The sequence below is a fragment of the Paramisgurnus dabryanus genome, chromosome 13 (assembly GCF_030506205.2).
Source record: "Paramisgurnus dabryanus chromosome 13, PD_genome_1.1, whole genome shotgun sequence".
NCBI classification, from domain to species: domain Eukaryota; kingdom Metazoa; phylum Chordata; class Actinopteri; order Cypriniformes; family Cobitidae; genus Paramisgurnus; species Paramisgurnus dabryanus.
The window spans coordinates 35,743,307-35,749,306 of NC_133349.1; the positions used below are offsets into that span (position 1 = coordinate 35,743,307).

The following is a 6,000-nucleotide window of genomic DNA, read 5'->3' on the forward strand; positions in this document are numbered from 1 at the left end:
AAAAATTTTCAACTTGGACGTCAGCAGCAAATTCGCGTCAAATGCATAATGCAAAAAACGCGTCAGACGCTCAATGTTCACATTGACTTAACATTAAAATCACTTGCGCTTAACGCCTCTACCGCGGCAGGTGTAAATGCAGCATAAAAGCTTGTTTTGGTGAGGCATGGAGGGCTTACATAAGGGTTACACAAGAAGAACTTCTTGTGCAGAGCAAACTCCAGAAGTTTGAGGGGTTTTATCAGTCAAAGTAGCTTTAGTCCACACCTCCAAATGTATTATCTCAACCAGACTCCAGGTGTGCTAAAACCTGACTCCAATTAGCTTTTTTGAGGGTTCACATACATTTTCACAAGTAGGTTGTTCTCAATAAACATATGAACGATCAGAATTTTCTTGTGTAATTATATGACACGTTATGTTTGTCAATCCCCTTGATTTAGGTTAAGATCAGATCATATTTTATGACAAATTTATTCAGAAAACCATGAAATTCCTAAAATGTTCACATACTTTATCTTGCCACTATACTGTATATTTGCCACGTTTGTTCTGACTAAATGACAGTGCAAATGTTTTAACAGACAAGATGGCGCCGGTGTGTCTGACAGTGCAAATGTTTTAACAAACAAGATGGCGCCGGTGTGTCTGGCTCGCCGCTTGAATCAGCTTACTCTGATTTGTTTTATGTTAGTTTTAACGTTTGTTACAAGGACTATTGACTCTCTGCTGGTGTATGATCGTCAGGAATTGATGAAAATCAAAGACATTGTGGATTCATATGCGGAATCTAGCTGTTATGGACCGAGTGTTGAATCAATGAAATCGAAATCGAACAAACCGCGTAGCTCTTACCTGGCGGATGTGCCAGCGCACCTGTGGCGGGTAACGGCACTGGTTTCTAGGAAACGTAGACGCCGAGGAGTGCGAGGTGGCAGACTAGTGAAACTCAAATGCTGGCTAGCTGTTTTTCCTGGATTAACCCGGCTCCCAGAGAATATTCCGCAGGATTATGAAGAGTGCTTTCACCGATATATCTCACGCCGCACATTCGCTTCTGTTGGTGCCTGGTTGGTCCCAGTTGTAGGACCGCACGAGGTGTTTAATAAGCTGCGCCCTCGCCGCCCTCCGTTTGGAGCTGCAGGCGGTGTGAACTCCGGTCACCTCTTGTCGCTGAGCCGGGCAGCTCTAGCGACTGTTGATACTCAGGCTTCAACAAAATGTGCACTTGTTAACGCAAGATCGTTGATGAATAAGACGTTCATTTTACAAGACTTCTTCAAATCGCATTCTCTGGATATACTGTTTGTAACTGAAACTTGGGTAAATGCTGATGAGTCTACAGCCTTTTCAGAGCTGTTACCTCTGGACTGTACGTTTTTAAACACTCCAAGAACTACTGGTCGTGGAGGAGGTATAGCTACTGTTTTAAAGACTTGTTTATCTCACAAACCCTTATCGATTACGTCATTTTCCTCGTTTGAACTGAGCTGTTTTGAATTACGACAGACTGTGCCAGTGTTGTGTGCGGTCGTTTATAGACCTCCTAAACACAACAAAGACTTTATAAAAGAATTTTCTGATTTCATTGCTGCTATAAGGATTAACTATGACAGGATTTTAATCGTTGGTGATTTTAATGTACATGTTTGTTGTCCAACCAAGCCTATGGCTAAAGACTTTTTGGATTTGGTTCATGCCTTTAGTCTGGTACAAAATGTCTTTGGTCCAACTCATATGCACGGACACACTTTAGATCTTGTACTGTCATATGGTTTTTCTGTAGATAATGTCTTTTTGGGCGATGCAGTATTTTCTGATCATAGTCCTGTCATGTTTGATTTTAATGTAAACTATGATATAAAAAGGCCCATTCACGTGCGTTTTGGGCGTTTTATTAAGCCTTCCACTGCAGCTGATTTCTCCTCTTTGTTTACGTCAGCGCAAGCTCAAATAAGCCAAGCCTCTTCTTTAGACACGGAACAACTTATGGAAGCTTTTACTTCCATCTGTACTGATGTTTTGGACATTGTAGCCCCAAAGAAGGCTATTCGCCCCAAAATTAAAGAAGAGAAGTGGCTCAATGACACCACGCGTGCAGCAAGACGTGAGTGTAGAAAGGCAGAGCGCAGGTGGAAAAAAGATGGACTTTGTGTGTCGTACCAAATTCTTAAAGATAGATGGAGAACTTATCAGAATATTGTTAAAGTTGAAAAAACAAAACATCTCTCTAATATCATATTAAATAATATAGATAAGCCCGCAGTTCTGTTTAAAACTATTGGTCTAGTTTTAAATCCCACTCCTACCACTGTATTGGAAGCTACACGTGAAACATGTGAAAACTTTCTGCAGTTTTTTAACAACAAGGTTGCTACTATCAGAGCCAATATATCTTCCCCCCTGTATCATCTTCCTACAATGACACAATGCTCTGATAGTTTTAATCAGTTTAAGCCTGTGTCGTTGTCATTTCTAACAGAAACTGTCAATAAACTAAAACCCTCCTCTTCTCCCACTGATACAGTTCCTCCTCGCTTTTTTAAAGAGGTTTGGTTGACTATTGGCCCTTATGTCAGAGAAATCATAAATGGCAGTTTGTCTTCTGGTATTGTGCCATCTTTTTGTAAAAAGGCTGTTGTTGAACCTCTTATTAAAAAAAGTGGTCTTGACCCTACAACTTTATCAAATTATCGGCCAATTTCTAAATTGCCATTCCTGTCGAAGATTTTAGAGAAGAGTGTATTTGCACAGTTGCAGCCTTTTTTAGATGCAAATTGCATTTTTGACACTTTCCAGTCAGGTTACAGAACCTTCCATAGCACTGAGTCTGCACTTTTAAAGGTGTTTAATGATTTATTTTTAATAACTGATACGGGTGATTCTGCTGTTTTAGTACTTTTAGACCTGACGGCTGCTTTTGACACAGTTGACCACACAATACTTTTATCTCGTTTGGAAAATTGTGTGGGTGTCAGGGGAACAGCGCTAGAGTGGTTCAGGTCGTACCTGTCTGGGAGATGTTTTACTGTTAGACTGGGGGACTCCACTTCGTCCACTGCTCCTTTAAATTGTGGAGTCCCCCAGGGATCAATTCTTGGGCCCATTCTTTTTGCCTTATATCTTCTCCCTCTCAGTGTGATTTTTAAAAGACATGGTATCTCTTATCATTTTTATGCAGACGATTGCCAAATATACCTGCCACTGACTAAAAATGATCATGCTCCTCTGACACCCCTACTTGAGTGCTTAAGTGACGTCAAGGCTTGGTTAGCTCAGAATTTTTTAATTCTAAATGAGGGAAAGACTGAGATAATGTTATTTGGTCCCATTAGGACTCTGGTTGATTTGGGCCCCCTCAATAATCACGTGCATGCCATAGCCACCAGCCTTGGCGTCACTATAGACAGTGATTTTAAACTGGATAAACAAATTAACAAAGTCGTTAAATCATGTTTTTTCCATCTTCGGCTTTTATCTAAAATTAAACCTTTTTTAACGTTGAAACATTTTGAGCTAGTCATGCATGCTTTTATTTCTTCACGTCTGGACTACTGCAATTCACTTTATACTGGAATATCTCAAAATGCACTTTCGCGCCTGCAGTTAGTCCAGAACTCTGCGGCTAGACTTTTAACAGGAACTAAAAAGCGCGAACACATCACCCCCATCCTCGCTTCATTGCACTGGCTTCCTGTTCGATTCCGAATCGATTTTAAGATTTTATTGTTTGTTTTTAAAGCGTTGAGTGGACTGGCCCCTCAATACATCACTGACCTCATCCAAATTTATACACCGGTGCGTTCACTGAGGTCAAATGGCCAGTTCCAGCTCGTGGTTCCTAAGTCCAGACTTAAATCCAGGGGGGACAGGGCCTTCTCTGTAGTTGGCCCCAGACTGTGGAACGCTCTGCCTCCTCTGGTCCGTGCGGCCCCCACAGTGGAATGTTTTAAGTCTCGTCTTAAGACCCACTTTTATTCCTTGGCTTTTAACACGGCGTGAGTTATGTGGTCCTGTGTCTTTTATTATTTTGTTTTATTTATTTATTTTAAATGATTGTGATTTTGTACTTGTGTGCCTTCCTATTGTCTATTGTTGCTACTGTACAGCACTTTGGAGACTGTTCTTGTTGGCAAAATGTGCTATAGAAATAAAAGTTGATTGATTGATTGATTGATGTCTTAACTGTTCTGAGGAAATTGCTATCTCTGGTCCAGTATGTTGTTAGTCAGATGTTAAAAAGCCTTGCTTATATTAACTATTATTTAGCACAAGCTCTGTCGCGTTCTCTATTTAATTGGAGGCTTTTCGCACTTTTATTGTTTTAACAACAAATGATTCCCCAGATGTAACAACATAATAAATTTACATATTTACATGACGTTCCCTAGATGATCATTGTAAAACTTTACAGCTCAAATGCGGACATATAGAATTTTATATCTAAGCAACTGTTTATGGATGTGACATTATCAAACTTTGTTCCGCGAAAACACTGAAACAAACATATTCTGAGACATTTGAATGGTACAGTATTTGAAGAACTCACATCAGGATCGAGTGAAGGAAGTCTCATCTCCATGGCCTTCAGCCAGTGTCGCAAAGCTCTGATCTGTCCTCTAAATTCACTTTGCCACTGACTCCACTCCTCTGCCTCCATTCTGAAGAGGGAAAAAGAGAACAGTTTTATTAGAGCAATAAGCTCTTTAACACATGTTTGTGCATGGGCAGTGTGCATGAATGGTCATGTTCATGCATTTATGGCCGTGTATAGTGCGGACCGACATCTTTTCTAAAACGGGATCAGGATTGTTTTCATATCAAAACACTGTGTTAAATGAAAACACATTTAAATGTACTTTTAGACACTGGTTAGCTCATGAAAGATTTTCTACGCTAACAACAAAAAGTTTAAAAAAAAGTTTAACAATCTTACATTAAAAAATGCAGTTACACATATTTACATAACTACACTGCATGCATAGCTTAATTATTATGCAAGTCAATATTTTGATCACTTTTACCACAATATTTTAGTTTGGATGATTTTTATAGAATTTTCAGTGTGAGTTAAAACAAATTCCCAGTTAATCTGTAAAAGAAAACCTGCATAAAAATGATGCACAACTGGATATAAGGTGTTTCACTTCCAGTAATGATTAGCAACAATATATCACTTATAAATGATTATACTGTATACCATAATAATTGTAGTTACTAAGATTGGTTTGGTTTGGAATCTGTAAAATGTTCTTGAAAAAATGTGATCAAAATATTGATTTCCATAATAATTATACACGCATTGTACAGTATAAGTACTGGGGAGATGTAGCCTACATTTTAACTTACTGCAGTTATTTACCTGTCTATATCACTTTACAGGTTCATGTTCACAGCATTTCTGGCTCAATTTCAAATTTATTATTGGAAACTGGTTATTTAGCTATTATAGTTATTGACAATTTCAATAAGATTTTGTTAAAACCGTTTTCCTTGGTACCCAAAGTACCCAAATTTAGCCAAACTGGCGCAAACTGAAAAATGATTTAGACAAACCTGACATTAAGAAAAACATTGGGATAACGTTTTTGTGATCCTAGCAATATTATAGATGTTTTGTATTTGAAGATATGGTCTTGTATGACCAAAATAGCTCCCCATAGGCATTACAAATATGGCCACAGACTGAAGGGAAAGCACCTGCAATGAATGCAACATTCCAAATATACTTTATACAAGTATAGACGGTTTCAGCAGTAACAACATAAACAAATGGCTTTCGTGGAATTAAATCTTTCTAATTACTTTATTGTTTAAAATCATGTTGCTTGTTTTGAACTAATGGTCAAAACTGATTTTTAAATAATAGAGCATACTGTTATTTGAAACGAATATCTGATTATTTATTTATTTATTTATTTAGATTATTTAGGTTTTTTTTTCTTTTTGTTCGGGCAAACGTTGTATGGACCAGTGGCGGAGTGGCAATCGGGAGAGTCG

General features: G+C 38.4%; 1 protein-coding gene across 1 annotated transcript in view; it reads right to left on the reverse strand.

Moving 5' to 3' along the window:
- Positions 1–4,647, reverse strand: part of macf1b (microtubule actin crosslinking factor 1b) — a 57,440-nt gene extending 52,793 nt beyond the window's left edge. The window contains exon 1 of the mRNA XM_065246458.2: positions 4,550–4,647. The gene's annotated coding sequence lies outside the window, so the exon portion shown is untranslated. The remainder of the gene's footprint in view (positions 1–4,549) is intronic.
- Between the last annotated feature and the right edge of the window lie 1,353 nt (positions 4,648–6,000).